The sequence below is a fragment of the Mesoplodon densirostris genome, chromosome 15 (genome assembly GCF_025265405.1).
Source record: "Mesoplodon densirostris isolate mMesDen1 chromosome 15, mMesDen1 primary haplotype, whole genome shotgun sequence".
Taxonomy (NCBI): Eukaryota; Metazoa; Chordata; class Mammalia; order Artiodactyla; family Ziphiidae; genus Mesoplodon; species Mesoplodon densirostris.
The window spans coordinates 53,952,305-53,969,433 of record NC_082675.1 but is presented as its reverse complement, the minus strand read 5'-3'; positions in this window follow the sequence as shown (position 1 = coordinate 53,969,433).

Genomic DNA, 17,129 nt, shown 5'->3' with positions numbered 1-17,129 from the left:
TAGCTTTGTAGTATAGTCTGAAGTCAGGGAGTCTGATTCCTCTAGCTCCATTTTATTCCATCAAAACTGCTTTGGCTATACGGGGTCTTTTGTGTCTCCATACAAATTTTAAGATTATATGTTCTAGTTCCATAAAAACTGCCATTGGTAACTTGATAGGGATTGCATTGAATCAGTAGATTGCTTTGGGTAGTATAGTCATTTTCACAACACTGATTCTTCCAATCCAAGAACATGGTATATCTCTCCATCTGTTGGTATCATCTTTAATTTATTTCATCAGTGTCATATAGTTTTCTGCAAAGAGCTCTTTTGTCTCCCTAGGTAGGTTTATTCCTAGGTATTTTATTCTTTTTTTGCAATAGTAAATGGGAGTGTTTCCTTAATTTCTCTTTCAGATTTTTCATCATTAGTGTATAGGAATGCAAGAGATTTCTGTGCATTAATTTTGTATCCTGCAACTTTACCAAATTCATTGATTAGCTATAGTAGTTTTCTGGTGGCATCTTTAGGATTCTCTATGTATAAAATCATGTCATCTGCAAACAGTGACTGTTTTACTTCTTCTTTTCCAATATGTATTCCTTTTATTTCTTTTTCTTCTCTGATTGCCATGGCTAGGACTTCCAAAATTATGTTGAATTAATAGTGGCAAGAGTGGACATCTTTGGCTTGTTCCTGATCTTAGAGGAAATGCTTTCAGTTTTTCACCATTGACAATGATGTTCGCTGTGGGTTTTTCATATATGGCCTTTATTATGTTGAGGTATTTTCCGTCTATGCCCATTTTCTGGAGAGTTTTTATCATAAATGGGTGTTGACTTTTGTCAAACCTTTTCTGCATCCATTAATATGATCATAGGGTTTTTATTCTTCAATTTGTTAATATGGTGTATCACATTGATTGATTTGCATATATTGAACAATCCTTGCATCCCTGGGTTAAACCCCACTTGATCATGTTGTGTGATCCTTTTAATGTGTTGTTGGATTTTGTTTGCTAATATTTTGTTGAGGATTTTTGCATCTATATTCATCACTTATATTGCTCTGTAATTTTCTTTTTATGTAGTATCTTTGTCTGGTTTTGGTATCAGTGTTATGGGGGCCTCATAGAATGAGTTTGGGGGTTTTCCTTCCACTGCAATTTTTTGGAGGAGTTTGAGGAGGCTGGGTGTGAGCTCTTCTTTAAATGTTTGATAGAATTCACTTGTGGAGCCATCTGATCCTGGACTTTTGTTTCTTGGAAGATTTTTAATCACAGTTTCAATTTCATTACTTGTGGTTGCTCTGTTCACATTTTCTCTTTCTTCCTGGTTCAGTCTTAGAAGAGTATACCTTTGTAAAAATGTGTCCATTTCTTTCAGGTTGTCCATTTTTTGGCATAGAGTTGCTTGTAGCAGTCTCTTAGGATCTTTGTACTTCTGTGGTGTCTGTTGTAACTTCTCCTTTTTCATTTCTAATTTTATTGATTTGAGTCTTCTCCCTCTTTTTCTTGATGAGTCTGGCTAATGGTTTATCAATTTTGTTTATCTTATCAAAGAACCAGCTTTTAGTTTTATTGATCATTTATATTGGTTTCTTTGTTTGTATTTCATTTATTTCTGCTCTGATCTGATATTTCTGCTAACTTTGGGTTTTGTTTGTTCGTCATTCTCTAGTTCCTTTAGGTGTAAGGTTTGATTGTTTATTTGGGGTTTTTCTTGTTTCTTGATGTAGGCTTGCATAGCTATAAACTGCCCCCTTAGAACTGCTTTTGCTGCATCAAATAGGTTTTGGAACGTCCTGTTTTCATTGTCATTTGTCTCTAGGTATTTTTTGATTTCCTCTTTGATTTCTTCAGTGATCTCTTGGTTATTTAGTAACATATTGTTTAGCCTCCATGTGTTTTTGTTTTTTACATTTGTTTCTCCTGTAATTCATTTCTAATCTCATAGTGTTGTGGTCAGAAAAGATGCTTGATATGATTTCAATTTTCTTAAATTTACTGAGGCTTGATTTGTGACCCAAGATGTGATCTATCCTGGAGAATGTTCCATGCGCCCTTGAGAAGAAAGTGTAAACTGCGGGTTTTGGATGGAATGTCTTATAAATATCAATTAAATCTATCTAGTCTATTGTGTCATTTAAAGCTTCCATTTCCTTATTAATATAATTTTGGATGATCTGTCCATTGCTGTAAGTGAGGTGTTAAAGTCCCCAACTATTAAAGTGTTTCTGTTGATTTCCTCTTTTCTAGCTTTTAACAGTTGCCTTATGTATTGAGGTGCTCCTATGTTGGGTTCATATATATTTATAATTGTTATATCTTCTTCTTGGATTAATACCTTGATCATTATATAGTGTCCTTCCTTGTCTTTGGTAAAATTCTTTATTTTAAAGTCTATTTTATTTGATATGAGTATTACTCCTCCAGCTTTCTTTTGATTTCCATTTGCGTGGAATATCTTTTTCCATCCCCTCACTTTCAGTCTGTATGTGTCCCTAGGCCTGAAGTGGATCTCTTATTGACAGCATATAGATGGGTCTTGTTTTTGTATCCATTCAGCAAAGCTGTGTCTTTTGGTTGGCACATTTAATCCATTCACTTTTAAGGTAATTATTGATATGTATGTTCCTATGACCATTTTCTTAATTGTTTTGGGTTTGTTTTTGTAGGTCCTTTTCCTCTATTGTGTTTCCCACTTAGAGAAGTTCCTTTAGCATTTGTTGTAGAGCTGGTTTAGTGGACCTTAATTCTCTTAGCTTTTGCTTGTCTGTAAAGCTTTTGATTTCTCCATCAAATCTGAATTAGATCCTTGCTGGGTAGAGTAATCTTGGTTGTAGGTTCTTTCCCTTCATCACTTTAAGTATATCATGCCACTCCCTTCTGGCTTGTAGTTTCTGCTGAGAAATCAGCTCTTAACCTTATAGGAGTTCCCTTGTATATTATTTGTCATTTTTCCCTTGCTGCTTTCAATAATTTTTCTTTGTCTTTAATTTTTGCCAATTTGATTACTATGTGTCTTGGTGTGTTTCTCCTTGTGTTTATCCTGTATGGGACTCACTGCACTTTCTGGACTTAGGTGGCTGTTTCCTTTCCCATGTTAGGGAAATTTTCGACTATACTCTCTTCAAATATTTTCTCTGGTCCTTTTTCTCTCTCTTCTCCTTCTGGGATCACTATAATTTAAATGTTGTTGTGTTTAATGTTGTCCCAGAGGTCTCTTAGGCTGTCTTCATTTCTTTTAATTCTTTTTTTCCTTATCCTGTTCTGTAGCAGTGAATTCCACCATTTTGTCTTCCAGGTCACTTATCCGTTCTTCTGCCTCAGTTATTCTGCTATTGATTCCTTCTAGGGTAGTTTTCATTTCAGTTATTGTATTGTTCATTTCTGTTTGTTTGTTCTTCAATTCTTCTAGGTCTTTGTTGAACATTTATTGTGTCTTCTCAATCTTGGCCTCCAGCCTTTTTCCAAGGTACTGGATTATCTTCACTATAATTATTCTGAATTCTTTTTCTGTACGGTTGTCTATCTCCATTTCAGTTAGTTGTTGTTATGGTGTTTTATCTTGTTCCTTCATGTGGTACATAGCCCTCTGCCTTTTCATCTTGTCTATCTTTCTCTGAATGTGGTTTTTGTTCCACAGGCTGCAGGATTGTAGTTCTTCTTGCTTCTGCTGTCTGCGCTCTCCTACTTCTCTTGAATACACACTTCTCAATTTGTAGTATGCCTTTGGTTGATTTCTAAAATATGGCTGATTTCTAAAAAGTCTGTCTGTTTTTTTCAATGCTTATTTGGATAAGGATTTGCCAGGCTCCTTACTTCTTCATTCCAGACGTGTTCCCTTTGGACTAATCTTTTGTAAGATTGATGCTATTTCTATTTTAAATATTTGGTAGAATTTAAGGTGAATTCCATTAGGTCTAGATTATTCTTTGTAAAAGATTTTAAATTAGATTCCATTATTTTAATGCTTATAAGGCTATGTTTTCTGAATGTTTTATTTTATTGGCTCTCTGAGTATTAATTATTCTGATTTTTAAAATTTATTTAAAGTAGTCCATTATATATTTTTATGATCTTTGTGATTTCTGTAGAATTTGTAGTCATGGCTTTTTTGTATCTGACAGCAGAATTTGCATAGTCTTTTGTTCTCAATTTATTTCACTAAATTGAAATTTTATTTTTAAATAATTTTAATTTCTAAAATATTACTTTTTCATTTAAATAATTTTTATTAAAATCATTTTTAAATAATTACCTTTTATCTTTGTTGGTTCTATTTTACATCTGTTTTCTATTTTATTAATCCTCATTTTGTTTTTAATATTTACTTCATTCTATATTTTTTCAGTTTAATTTTTCTAACTTCATAAGATAGGTGCTTAAATCATTGGATTTTAGCCATTTTTTTTCCCTTTCAAACATAGTAACTGAAATCTATAGATTTCTCCTAATCATAGTTGAAATGCATCTCATGAATTTTGATACATCCAATTGTCATTATTATTCAGTTAAAGGTATTTTCCAAATACCATGGTGATTTCATCTTTGATTTTAGGTTTCTTTGAAATATATTACTAAACTTCCATGAAGATTTATGAAAGATTTATTTTCATTTCATTTTCTTCATTTTAAATGAAGATTTATTTATACATTTATTCTAACAATTTATTTTTAAATTTCCAGCTTAACTGCACTGTGGTCATAGAATAAATTTTGTCTGACTTTAATCCTTTGACTATTGTTGAGACTCACTTTGCCACATAGTGTATGGTTAATTTTAATTAATCTTTTTCCATTGATTCTAAAAATATTTTTTATCTGCAGTTATTGTATTTTATAAAGGTCCAAATGACCACTAGGTAATTTGTCAATATTATTTTAAAGTTTCTATTATGAATTTTCTGATATTTTTGTCATTTGTTCTTTAAATTACTATGATTTGTTATGTTAATTCTCTCTCTGAATATATATAAATAAATATACATTATATTATTATGATTATATATATAATTATAGGTACATAAAATACAGAATCTTAAAATATTTTCCTTGACTGACACTTTATCATTATAAAGATCTTTCTTTATCTCTGATAATGCTAAAAATTACTTTGTCTACAAGTAACTATAGTTATAACATTTCTGTTCTTAATATTTTCATGCTATAATTTTTCAGTTTTATTTTTAATAATATTACAAATGTCTATTTTGTAAAACAACAAACTTCAATGAGTTTTCTTCTAGTCCAGTTAGGAAATCTTTGCCTCATACAGGATTTATTCCATTCCATATAAGGCATTCTTGAAGGATGTTTTGGGTTTACTCTAATTTGCACTTTTGTTTTCAATTATTTGATGACACACTCCATTTTTCTTCCTGGCTTCCATTGCTCTTCTACTCTTATTGTTTATTGTTGCTCTTTTGAGGGAAATCTATCCTTTTCACCATGCTTGCTGCTTTTGAGATTCTCTATTTATGCTTGGCTTTAAGTCACTTTACTATAATGTATCTAAGTAGGATTTTGTTTAATTATTACAGCTTAGTGCACTTTTAGAATATGTGGAATGTTTTTTATTTTTTCATCAATCTGGAACATTCTGAACCATTATCTCTTCCAACTGCTTTTTGTTTGTTTTAATTTTCTATCCTTCTCTGGGTCCCAAATTTTACTTTTGGTAGATTTTTTTCTATGTTATCTATGTCTTTAATGTTTTTTACCTTTTTATGAAAATATTTCATACTGCTGTGTCTCTGAGTTTTTCCTTCTTATCTTTTCTAGTTCTTTAATCTATCTTCCATCTATAGAGTATTTAATTCTGTTTTTATTTCTTTTAACTAAAATATTTGTTTATTTTTATGGTTTCTTATTTTCTACCTAAATTCTTCATCTTTTCTTTTATTTCTTTGAACATACTATGTTTAACCATTTTAAAGTTTATGTGTCATAACTTCATTGTATTGAACATTTATTGTTTTTCTTCTATTGTATATTTTCCCCTTTTTTTCAGTCACATTGTCTTTCACTCTTTCATACGTGGTGATTTTCCATTTAGTGTTGTATATTATGCCTATAAAATTTTAAAATAATTGAAACCACGGATTCTATTTTCTTCTTCCGTGGAGTGTTATATTTGTTTCTGGCAGGTGGTAGTCAAATGATCCTATATTACCTGAATATAACCAGACATCAAGAGATATAATACCCACAAATGATATGGTATGTGCTTCCTATTCCTAGGTTGTATCTTGGGAACCCAACTGAAAGTCTTGGCCCATGTAAGTTACCAGTGTCACCAATGGTAGGCTTTGAATTTTAGTTTTATTTAGCTCTGTGTAACTATCATAAAACAATTTCAATGTTTAACCCTCTCAGGCTTCCAACTCCTCTGCTAGAATGGGCAGATATGTTGAGCAGAAAAGTAGCATAAAATGTCAGTTTCACCTCTCTGGGTTTTTCTCTTCTTTGAGATCTTATCCCTGTAACTGTTCACTTCCTTGTAAGTAGGCAGATGATTTCGAGCATTGTATTTAAAATATTACATCCAGCCTTACATGTTTTGGGTTTGCATTACCTAGACTTCAATTCCCAGAATACTTTTTGTTTTTCACAGTCTTGAGTATGGCTTTTGTGTTGACAGATAATTTTCATTGCAAATATACAACTCACTCAACCCCTCCTGATTCTCTTCCTCTTCATTATCATCTCAGAAAAGGTTTGGGTATGAAAACATTTTAATCAACCCCCCTGTTATGGGTTAAATTGTGTCCCCCCAAAAGGTATGCTGATATCTTAATCCCTGGCACCTTTGAATGTGACTTTATTTGGAAATAGGGTCTTTGCAGCTGTCAAAAATAAAGCCATTAAGGTGGGCCTTAATCCAATAATTCTAGTGTCCTTATAAAAAAAGGAGAATAGACAAAGACACATGGACACACAGGGACAATGCCATGTAACAATGGAGGCAAAGATCAGAGTGATGCATCTATAAGCCAAGGATGTCAGGAATACAAGAAACTAAGAGAAATGCATGGAACAGATTATTCATTGTCAAATTCAGAGAGACCATAATCCTGCTGACACCTTGATTTTTTACTTCTATTCTCCAAAACTGTGAAAGAATAAATTTCTCTTGTTTTAATCTACCCAGTTTGTGGTACTTTGTTTTGACAGCATTAAGAAACTAATACACTCCTCTCTTAGCCCCAAATAATTTCTCAAAACCTAGGTTTCTAAATTGACTGTGACTTCTCTTTTTCCAGTCTTTGTATCCTCACAGCCCTTTCATAGATATTAATGGATTCCTTGTCTGCAACTGGTGACATTTGTGATGATTTTCTTTTACTTTCTGTTACCTTCCCTTTCTGGTCTGTCCTCCATGTTAATATTCTTCCTTTTTTTTTTCTTTAATAAAATGTAGTTCTTCTTTTGTATATGACTGAGACTGCTTCATCTTTTTGTTAAAGAATCAAGGGCTATAATGTTGTTCTAGGGGCTTCCGATGGCAAGAGATGTATATGGTAAACTCATGTTTAGTTTTCAGGAATAGACCCCATCTCTTGTATTTACTTGCATTTTCAACAAATTGCAATGGTAAATTTTGAGACACAATAGCATGTGAACAGATCAGGTATAATAAGGTACATTTACATTTTTAATGTTTTTGAAAATTTTTATCTGCTGACCAACACTATGAAATATTTTTTACATCATGGTCTAAATCACACACACACATATACACACACATATATAATTTAAAAAAAATAGTTGCATGCAAAAATGTTTAGCTTAATAAGATAAAAATCTGTTTTCTATTCAATTGTATGCTTTTATAGTTAACAAAATGTAGCTCATGAACAACTAAAAATGAACTCACAGTAACAAATCCTGATCCAAAATTTAAAGATCACTGACAAGGTGACTGGTTTTCTGCCTGACAATACTGATAACCATGGTGTAGGATTCCACATTAGTGAAGCAAAAGAAAGATCAGGAAGAATGCATCACTCTCTCATTAGATCTTTCTTCTGATTCCCTTCATATAATTCTCTGAAATTTATTTGTTTATTTCAGATTTCTGATGCACAGAAAGAAGACATATTTTTAAGGTTTTATTGAAGGAATTCTTGCCTGAAGGTGAGTGGAGGTGGGTACAGTGACTCCTCATATTATGTTCTATCAGAGGAATCTATTATTTCAACATCTGGTTTATTTGAAACACATTCTTTTCCTATTTGCTTTCTCTTTGCTGATGCAAAATTAAATTCCATGAAGGAACACATTTTATTTTCACCAGGTGGGTCTTTGATGCTATAGTTTTCTTCTGTGTTTGATAAAAGCCACTTGCAAGCTTATTTTTGGTTTAAACCATTGAATCAAATGTAAGGACAAACTCTATATCAAATATAAGCTACATTCTCATAGAACTGCTTGATATCAAGCGTGAAACCCAACAATAGTATGTTCTGCTAAAGAGGGCAGGGTGTTTGCTGGGCTGAGGCTTTTCTGAATTCCTGATGTCTGCACGTTTGCTTACGCATTGGTGCTCCCCTTCACCATTTGGGGCATGACAGGGAAAGATCAGAGAAAATATTGTTGGAAAGAGTTAACAGCAGGTGCCATGCTTGCTTATTGCTTCTTGCAGTTTTCAGCAGCTGATGCTTCACCATTAAATATTTTCATATACAGTCTTCTATTTGCTTTGAATTACTGACATATACTAAGCATAGCTCTCCAAGGACCCAGAGCCACGGCATAATAGGCTTCTGCTAATAGCTTGAAACTGTACAGCAATCTAGTTTTAAAATACAACACAAATCTTTATCTAAAAGCACTAACACCTCACTCTTGTGTTCGCAGAGTATGTTTTCACATTTCCTCTTGTGATGCATAGGAAGGGGGGAAAAGCTACAAGAGAAATGATGCATTCCGGGCAAGGAGCCAATTTAAAAAGTCTGTTCTTTCCAGTTTGCTGTCACTTGTCGTGGTTAAACAAAACACGGAGGAGAAAAAGAGAAATTGGCTTCAGTGTAAATGTCAACATTCTGATTAAAGCAAACACAAAGCATTCAGAACTCTTGACAAAAAAAAAAAATTAAATTGAATTATGAAGGGTATGCAAATGAAGCCCTTCCTCTGTATGATTACCAAGACTTATGCATTTTGTATTTTCTGTCTGTGCTGGAGGAATCTGTGCTGCAGGACAAGGAGTTCAGGAACAGCAAAGGGAAGGTGAACAACACATTTCCCATTTGACGACAGCTGGAACCCACTAAAATATTGGTTCAGAATCGCCCAACGCTTTTGCAAACACTGGGGAAGATTGGAAATCTGACTGTAAGGCCTGGTGCTTTCAGTCTCTTGTCTTCTAGCTAACCAAGGTTTCCCCTACAACACTAACCCCAAAAGAAGTTATTTAAAGGATTCAAAAAATGTCATTTGTTAGAGGGGAGAGCTTTAAGAAAAATATTAAAATGCATTGATGTCAACTATACTGTGTCACTTTCTCGGTATCTCTTTTAAGACCTTAGAACTTGAATTGTTTGAAATGCAGTTTGAGAGGACTCTCAGCGTGCATTCATGTTATGCAATTTTAAAGGTAGCATAATATACTCCATTTCTGTAATTAAAATTAATGGGAAAATAAAAAAATAAATGCTGTGTATTGGTCCTCTTCTCCTGGAGAAGAATATATTTGCCATATTGGGTGGATATGTATGGTCTGAGGATAAGAGACTACAGATGAGGTGTGTGTGTGTGCCTCTATATATGAAGAAGGTCATATGCTAAATGTGAGAAGAATTTTTCTCACCTTCCAGTCTTTTCTCTCCAGGATCTACGGTGCCATTGTGTTTCTGAACCTTACCTTTGCCTGTAATATTACAATTGCTTTCTGATTTATCATTGGCCCTGTCTTTCTGCTTTTGTGGATATTCTGAAACTGCTTTTAAACTGCAGTGTGCACTCAGCCTGTTATTTCTGACCCCAGAGTCTGAAATAGTTACTTAGTGCCTGTCAGGAAAGTCCAAACCCTGGCCTGATATTCAAAGCTTTCTTAACTAGCCTTAAACTAACTTTGTATTCCCTTCACAAAAATTTACTGCATATCTACTAAATGTCAGTCATTTGCCTTTTCCTCACCTTGTTGCCTACACATTTCCTACTTTGGGTTTACTGTATTTCTCTCCCATCATATTCTGTGTTTTTCCATTTACACCACATTATTCTTGTGCCTTTCCCTCACATGGACTTTCCTGCATTTTTACTTACCAGACACTCATATCTTTCAAGGCTAAATTTAAAAGGTTCCTCTTTCTTGAAATCTTTCCTATTACTGCATTTCAAAATGACTCTTCCTTCCCAGAATTTTTATATCTTCCTATTTGTAACCCTTGGAACTTATTAATATTACTTTGAATTAGTAATAAGTGTATATCTTACATCTGGCCTAAAATAATCTTAAAAATTGAAGCTTTTGTTTATACGTCTTCATGTCCTGCCTGAAATCAGCACACTGTAAGCTGTAAGATGTTCATCTAGATGATACTGGAAACGTTATGTTACCTATCAATGTTCCAATCCCCATGTCCATAATATGAGTATGATAATATCTCTAACTCCCAGGGAATTATGAAGATGATGTTTATAAAATTGTATAGAGCTCTAAGTTTTAGATATAATTTATATTATTTTAATTTTTAATATTGATAGTGTATCTAAGTACATAAATAAATGAATGAAGTTCATGGATATAGACACTAAAGCTGGAGCATGGACTATCTGCTACACGTTTTTCATAGATAGTTTAATAGAACTCTCACTATAACCTTGTAAGGCCTGTATTAAAATACTGACCATGTAGATGAGGCTGGATAGGCTATATACAGATAACCAGTCTGACTCTAAAGCCTGTGATTTTTCTCGAACACTCAGGAATTTAATCCTTGGACTGTCCTAAATAACAGAGAACTTTGTTAAACTAGACACAGGGACAACACACCACCAGTCCTACCATGGGCCCACCTCTCCATTCCTTTAGTGTATGACAGTAAGTTAATTGCACCTCAGAGAACCAGACATGTTTATTTTAAACCCCTAAACCCACCTTTCCCGTGCTGCCATTCTTTCCCCAGATCCATTGCTGCCTAGGATTTCCCTACATGTGTGTCCAAATACATTCATTAGCCATTTTATTTTACAATCTTCCAGGCTGCCAAATGCAGTCTCTGTCCTCATTGTAACATGTATTCCAGGTGATATTGATAAAACTTGTCCAGGGAGTAAGCTTTGAGAAATAAAGGACAGTCAAGTTCAAATGTATTAGGGATTACTTTACCCCAATCATATAGGAACATCAAATGTTTCCATGTGGTATATGGAGTGAGACTCATCACATTCTACAGGATAGAGAGACTAGAGATTATCAAATATTACATCCCATTTTATTCAGGAAAATGAGACCTGGAGAGGGTTTAACTACAATTAACCAACATAAGTCATTAGGGTTAATAAGAATTCTTGGGATGGTTTTCAATGGAATTCTCATTCATTCATTTATTCAATACTATTTCTTGGGCCTCCACATTATAGTTTCATTCACTGAAGAGAGCCAACCATAACTAGTCTCACCTCTCTGGGAGTTTACACTCTGGAAACTACATTATCTTATAAACAAAAACTATAAAACAAGAACAGGAATTCCAAAGAGATTATCACAGAAGTATTTCAAATAGGTGAATTAAAAACATACACGCACAACTATTAAGCATTTATGTGTAACTTGGGAGCTGGTGTGAAACAAGGCAGGTGTTTGCAGAGAAGATGAGGGCTTACCTGCTTCACCACCAACACAATCCTCCCAAGGGGCCTTGGACAAGAAGAAGCAAGGTCTCCCAAGCCCATTTCCCACGCTTTCTCATCTGCGCACTCAGATTTGGGAACGAAGGCTCTTTTTGTTGCTGTTTTCATGTGGAGAAAAATACATGTTTCTTCCTTCAAAGTAAACATTCTGGAAGCTGTTGTGATTGTTCAGATTTCTTTAAAGACCTTGACACCACTTACCATTGCTTTTTCGTCTGCAGGGAACATAATGAAACTGAAGTCTCTCATGGAGCTTTTATTCCTCTTCTTTCAGACTTAATAGAAAACAGTAGGGGACACTTGGGCCACCAATGTCAGTGCCATTTCAGTGTCTGCTTTGGTTTTGTTCTCAAGAAAAATGTCATTGGATTAATTTTTTTTAACAGGATATTTTGCTCAGAAGAAGCCCTGACATTTGACGTTTATCTTTCCTCTTCTCCCCCACGCCCCTTGCCTGCCTTTTCCTCCTTTGGGCAGGACAAAGGCCTGAGATTGAATGGGGTTTTCTCTTGATAGTACTTTGGCAATGACTTAGAACTTTGTTTGACCATGGCCATGAAATACATTTTAAATGAGAGCCAGCATGTAAACACAAAGAAACACACACACTCCTCTTTTGAGCAAAGTTTGTAATTTTACTGGACAATTTATGCCTTTTTTTTTCTTTTAGACACCTCACACTTCCAAAATATTAACTTTGAAGCTATTGCCTGATATTTGGCCTTTAGTAGTCAAGCCTTATTTTGTGCATGAAATCATACTTTATATATACTTCATTAGATAAGTATTTACTCTTCCTGATTTTTCAACTCCTTCTATTCAACTCAAAACCTCTGAGTTCTCAAAAGCTTTAAGCAGCCATCACCAAAACTATAATAACAATGAATAAAAACAAAACTAAACAAACTTTTTTTCTCGTTAGAGTCATATTGTGATATTTTGAATCCATTTAAGATCTACTAAATTAACTTCCACCACTCATGGCTTACAACAGGCCAACTGAAAACACTGCTTTGTCGCATAGAAGCTGAAGTTGTTACTAGTTGTGACAATAAGTCCTGAGAAGGATTCTGAGGCTGATCTCTATTGGAAAGTGTGCAGGAATCGATTATTCAGGTCTGCCAAAGGAGTAGCTATTGAATCTTCTGGAAGTTGTGGCATCCTTTGGTCTTCAGATAGCTGGGAAGTCCTCTGGAAGCTCTGTGTTTTATTCAGACTAAGAATCACTCAGAACTGTATTTTGATGTTGAGGGACCTAGGCACTTTCCTTCACAGGCCCCTCTATCAATTAAACAAAATATTTTATGACTGTGTTCGTATAAAGACAAATACAATCAGGGCTGGATTTATAATGGAACGTTGTTATTCATCATTAATATATTTGGTTTTTTCTTCTGATTTTAAAACAAATTACAATGGAAACATTTTCATATTGGGTCACAATTTGGCACCAGACACGAAGGGCAAGGAGAGAACAAAGAAAGAGGCAGTCATTCTATGTTGGTGTTAATAATAAGCAAGAGAACTTACTTAGGAGGCTTGTCTTGGGATCTCAGCACCCACCACAAGAACCTGAAAAGTTTATAGAGAGGCCTTAAAAGGTTAAGTAATGTATTCAGTCCAGATGGTCTCACAACACCTTAATCTCTTCAGATTGTGTCTTTGAAACATCTCTTAGTGTGGGAATAATGGTACATGGAACCCAGATTCCAAAGACAGCAGAGGGGGGAGGAGCCTTCTACTGCCCTGTCCAGCTCATGGGTCAGCTGGTGGTCACATCATTTCTATGACCTCCTCCCATATTTCATGAACTTATAAATGTATAGTTGGGCCTGGGCACTGTGCCTGTCATCTGGATGGATAGTTTGCCTAGGATCCCTTAATTGTAATGCAAAGTATACTTTGTAATTTAAAGATAGAAGAACTGACACTTTTCTCTTATGAGTAAAAACCATGTTCTAAATAATTTTTAGAATAATGAAGATTAGCTTATGTGGCTACATCTACTTCTTTTAGCTAATAGTACACATTTTGTGGTAGGTTATATTTAGAGATACCATAATGGCTGTGGGTAGCAGAACCATTTGGGACTTGGGTTGGGGATCAGAATATGTGTGGTCAGGGTTAAGCCTTAGGAATCTTACATGGAATTAGACTGGAAGAGAAAAGTTGTGGTTTAGAGATGGGATTTGGAAACTGTGACAAGAAATAGAATATTCTTTGTTCTCAACACTTTGTCCAGGACTACTTTTCTAAAAGAGAAATAAATATATTTTATACAACTAATATATGTTTTCAAACACTATAATAAGTTAACAGTACAAATAAATAAAAAAGAGAGAACATCCATAATTCCAGTAATTCCACAAAGATCTAGCCAATGTTAATATTATTACCAATAATATTTAAAAAGAAGATGTGTATATATATATATATATATATGTGTATATATATATATATATATACACATATATATATATATAACTACAGAGATGATGTATATAATCTATTATTACACAGATTGTTCTGCTACCTGAACTTCTACTCAATAATATATCATTGAAACCTTCCATATCATTAATTTTCAATCTAAAATATAATTCTTAATCCATGACAGGAGACCCATCATTTGTTTAATGTGCTCTTGATTATAGAATTCATGTTTTCCTTAGTTGTTTGCTAATACAGACAATGCTGTCCTAAATTTACATTGCCTGTGAGTACAGCTTCATGCATCTGTATTCTCTCAGAAAAAGAAATCATAGAAGTGGAAGTTCCAAGGTAAATTGTTATGTACTTCATATAGTTGACTGCTTTTTATGTTCTTTAATGAACTACATATTGACATCCATACCCCATGTTTCTCTTTTTCTTTTGCTTAGAAAACATGCTTTACAGAAAAAAAAAAGTTAATCCTATGATCATTGTACATATTGAAAATATTTGTATTATTTTATTTATATCCTTCTGACGTTGTTTTCTTTTTCTTGGCAGATGTAAAAATTTATTTGGTGAAAATCTAACAATATTTCCTGTTTGATTTCCTTTTGTGATGTTAGTATCATATTAAAAGCACTTCCAAACCTTAAAGTTATGTGAATATTCACTAATATTTCTTCTATCATTTGAAATTTTAAAATGTGTCTGTATTTAAATTTTATTCATTTCAATATAATATGTGAAGAATAATTCAATATTTTGCATTTTACCTCTGTATTTATTAAAAAATATATTCCCACATTTTAATTTTTTTTTTTTTTTTTTTTGCGGTATGCGGGCCTCTCACTGTTGTGGCCTCCCCCGTTGCGGAGCACAGGCTCTGGACGCGCAGGCTCCGGACGCGCAGGCTCAGCGGCCATGGCTCACGGGCCCAACCACTCCGCGGCATATGGGATCCTCCCAGACCGGGGCACGAACCCGTATCCCCTGCATCAGCAGGCGGACTCTCAACCACTTGCGCCACCAGGGAGGCCCTCCCACATTTTAAAGATAGCTTCTATAACATATATTAAATTTCATATGAAATGTGGCTGGTTTCTAGACTTTCTTATTTTCATTGATGTATCTGTTTATTTCTGTACCAACACCACACTATTTTAATTTCTAAACCTGTAAAACATAATAAAAAAGGGAACCCCTGATGGAGCATTTTTTTTATCAAAAACAAGCTACTCAATCATTTAATTTACTTAGAATAAATGTAGTATAGTTTTTTTTTAAATTAAACCTTTGGACAGCTTATTGAAATTGTACTAAAGTTAGTTTAATTCCAAAGAATAAATATTTTCACAATATTTTATCTTTCCATCCACAGTCATAGAACATTCCCTTATTTATTTATTTATTTATTTACTCGTATGCACATACACCTCTACACATACAATTACACATAAGCACATGTATACATGTAGATGTATAATAGATATATCTAGGTAGAGCTTTAGAGACTTCTTTGACTAATACATTTTTGCTTACTTCTTGATATTTTTTATTTTGGTTGCTGTGGCAAATATATAATCTTTTTTTTTCTATACATGTTCCAAGTGGTTATTGCTGCTCTATAGGAAAGCTTTATAGTTCTCTACTTATTTTGTAACTATAAACCTTGCCATATTTCAGTGTTAACTCAAACTAATTTTTCCTTCAATTCACTGAGTTTTTGGAGGAAATCTTATAATCTGTAAGTTATAGTATTCTGTCAGTTTCTTTACAATATTTATATCTCTATGTTTTTATTATCCTATTTCATCAGTTAGAACTTCAGAAACTTGTTGAATAATAACAGTGGTAGCAGGCATCTCTATTTCCTCCCAGAACTGACAAGGAATACCTCTGAGCTGTCTAGTCAAATAAGGTAACATAGTCAGTATGGAAAACAAGTTTTTATCCATATTCCTAGTTCATTTGAAAGTTTATTTTCGCTTTAGTCTTTTCATTTTAATAACAAACAGATTCGAACTTTATGAAATGCATGTTAGCACCTAATAAATACTTCATTTTTTCCTCTCTTTTGAACTTTTGATGGGATACATTATATTTATTGCTTTCCTAATGGTGAGCCCATCTTGCACACCTGGAGTAAATTTTATTTGGCCTTGATGTACCATTCTTTTGACATAGCACAGAATTTAATTTGTTAAAATTTTACTTACCATTTTTACAGCCTTATTATAGGTGTGGTTATTCTGTAATGTGTGTGTGCAGGAATATGTGTTTGCATACATGCATGCTCTTTAATAATCATGGTGTCAAGTTTATGCCAGCTACAGAAAATGAGCTAAAAAGCATTGTCTTCTTCTATGATCTGGAGCAATTTAGATTGTGTGGAAATGATAGCTTCCCTGGAAGATTTGATAGATCAACCCAGTCACCCAGATTGCTTTATATTTAAGTCAGTTTATCCAGCATTAAAAATAACTTTGCCCTGGGCTTCCCTGGTGACACAGTGGTTGAGAGTCCACCTGCCAATGCAGGGGACACGGGTTCGTGCCCCGGTACGGGAAGATCCCACATGCTGCGGAGAGGCTGGGCCCGTGAGTCATGGCCACTGAGCTTGCACGTCTGGAGCCTGTGCTCCACAATGGGAGAGACCACAATGGTGAGAGGCCCATGTACCACCAAAAAAAAAAAAAAACACAAAAACCAACTTTGTCCCTATAATCTATTAAGTTTTTATCAAGCCTCTACTATGCTGGATGTAGAAGGGAGACACAGGAATTGGTCACAATAGGTCCACAAGGAAAAGATGGTCTACAATACAAAGCAATTCCTTCTAAAACCCAAA